Genomic DNA, 2,697 nt, shown 5'->3' with positions numbered 1-2,697 from the left:
CGAACAACCCACGGTTCTCTTACGAGTTGAATGGTGTCACTATATACATAGACTTGGTTGAAGCGGTGCAGAGAAGAGCTACGTGTGTCCTTATTGGCACACAGGGCTTGAGTTATGAAGAGAGACTTCATTTTTTGAATATGTTTACAATGGATGAATGCAGATGTTGAGGAGATATGATCGAAGTGTTCAAAATTTTCAATGGGATGGATAGGATGGACTATGAACTTTTAGTACACCGCCAATCGACTGCTTTTACAAGGGGACACCATTATCGATTGGTGAGGGACAATGCAAGGCTATGGTGTAGCAGGGAATTTTTCTCTAATAGGGTTGTTAATAAATGGAATAGCTTACCCCCGGAGGTAGTAAATTGTAACACAATTGACACGTTTAAAAAGAAATACGATAAACATGTTGGGGTAAATCGAAAAGCTATCCATTCTTAGAATAAGACAACCATAAGTATTCTTTATGGGCATTGTATAATATTTTATCATGTATATATATTTTTATAATTTGCGTTAATTGCATTTTTAATTGGGTTGCTGTATTTTTGAAATATATGACAACCATATTTTTATGGGCATCTTTTTATCAGCCACCTCGTTGGGCATTTTGTCTGTTGTGGCGTTGTATTTGTGTTTGTATAGCGTGCAAATTTTCTGGTTTCCAAATTCGGCAGTTGTGAGTATTGACTGCACCATCCAGAGGGCGTTTTATTAAGAAATGACACATTTAGGCATTTACAATTTTAACAATTGTTAAACACTTTTAAAATTGTTACTGCAACAAAACATGTTCCACATGATGGCCATTTTCATATACTATGTAAAATCGCAAGATGGCATGTTCCACAACCGACAAAAGTGTGTGCGAGGAAATGTTCAGCACGTGGTGTGAAATGCTGCCTTTAAGGTCAGGTAAAGTTCTTGGATTGTCACGACTTACCAGATGTTTCAAATGCCCCAAAAGCTAAAAGTTGCATGGATTAAGGTCCGGGGATCGGGACAGCGGCATCTTAATGCATGGGCCCATCCGGACACGGTCCAGGGGCCTCAGAAAAACGAGAAGTAGTTGGATTTTACGAAAATTGGCCAGGTAGGGCCTCAAAAAAATCACTTGGCCCAGGGACCCATGATGCGCTTAATACAGCCCTGATCGGGGAGGCCACAGATTAGGGAAGCGCTGACTGATGGCACGTTCTTCTGTAAAATGTGTTCTAAGAACATTCTTAACACACACTGCAATGTGTGGAGGAGCTCTATCTTGCATAAAGATTGTGTCTGCAAGGCAGTGACGTGCTTGCAGAACTGGAATAATTTCATTCTGTAACAGAAATGCATATCGCTGCCCCATGATCGAACATGTCACTGGACCTGTAGAATGTAACTCCTCGTAGAAGTAGGAACCAAGAATAAATAATGCAGTAAATCCACACCATACTGTCACTTTTGGTGAATGCAACGGAACCTCTAAGATATAGCGTGCAGATTTTCTGGTTCCCAAATTCGACAGTTGTAAGTATTGACTGCACCATCCAAGTGAAAATGTGCTTCGTCTGTCCAGAGGATACTCCAAGGCCATTCTGAATCAACCTCAACGCGAGCTAGATACTGCAGTGAGAACTAGAGTTGAGAGTCATAATCCTGTGGAAGTAACCGCTGCACAAATGAAAGTTTTACAGATAATATCTGAAGATATTCCGCATGATCTTACAGACCATGCACGTGGTCTATCCAACACCTGTGCTACATGCCTGGCACTAGTGCAGCTACGAGAATTCGAAGCTCTGTCCTCTTCCACCTGAAGCGAAACCTCCTGTACTGAGTCTATAGAAACTGGTTTTCTTCCTCTTCCAGGATGAACAGCCGACAATCCTGTGGTTTCAAATTTTGTTATCATACTCCGAAGATTTTAACATTCATTGGACCTTTTCGAATCCTCCTCCACGTCTGATATTTCCGTAGAGCAGTTACTGCGGAATTGCTGTTTTGGTGAAACAATTTGACCAAGAAAGCGTGATCTCGTAAACTTGTCATCATTGTCAAAAGCACACATAAATTTACATGTTTACTACAGGTATTCAAAGTGAAACGCCCTCTGATGACGACATGCGCAACTAATTTTTCTCCCCTGAAACAAATTCCCATCACTTCATGAAGTATTCCACAAAATTTCACACTTTTCTGATCACTGGTTTCACCTGTAGGCTACTTTAAAATAGGGTTTTTAATTATGGATGCCCTGTATATATATATACACGTTTCTCTTAAAGAATTGGTGGCTGGCACTTGAATATTCTTTAGATTCGTCAAACCTTGCTCTACAACCATACCTTTTTCTTGAAGAGTATTGTTATATCAGGATTTCACTGTAGTTGACTGAAAAATCTCATCAAAACAGATGCTCTAAATAATTCCCTCCAATAAAAATTCCCTCCTCCCAAGAAGCCAACGAACAGCTTTAATATATACTCCTCCATATCAATTACAATATTTTATTTTGAATTTCAGAAACAACTTCATTAGTTTCAATCATTTCATGTTATGCAAAACTTCTTCAAATGAGAGTCCCTAAAAATTAAACCTTTTATATCGAGTCAAATCTTTGGTATCTATCACCGACTGCGATAGTGATTTGTTTGGTGAACCTTTCAATTTTTTCTTGTTGATGTAAAATAAAAATTTAAAAACC

Source organism: Pholcus phalangioides, unplaced genomic scaffold (assembly GCF_987345545.1).
Source record: "Pholcus phalangioides strain wild (caught in Gottingen) unplaced genomic scaffold, Ppha-v1.0 ptg000011l_1, whole genome shotgun sequence".
Classification (NCBI taxonomy): Eukaryota; Metazoa; Arthropoda; class Arachnida; order Araneae; family Pholcidae; genus Pholcus; species Pholcus phalangioides.
Note: the sequence above shows the minus strand (reverse complement) of the source record.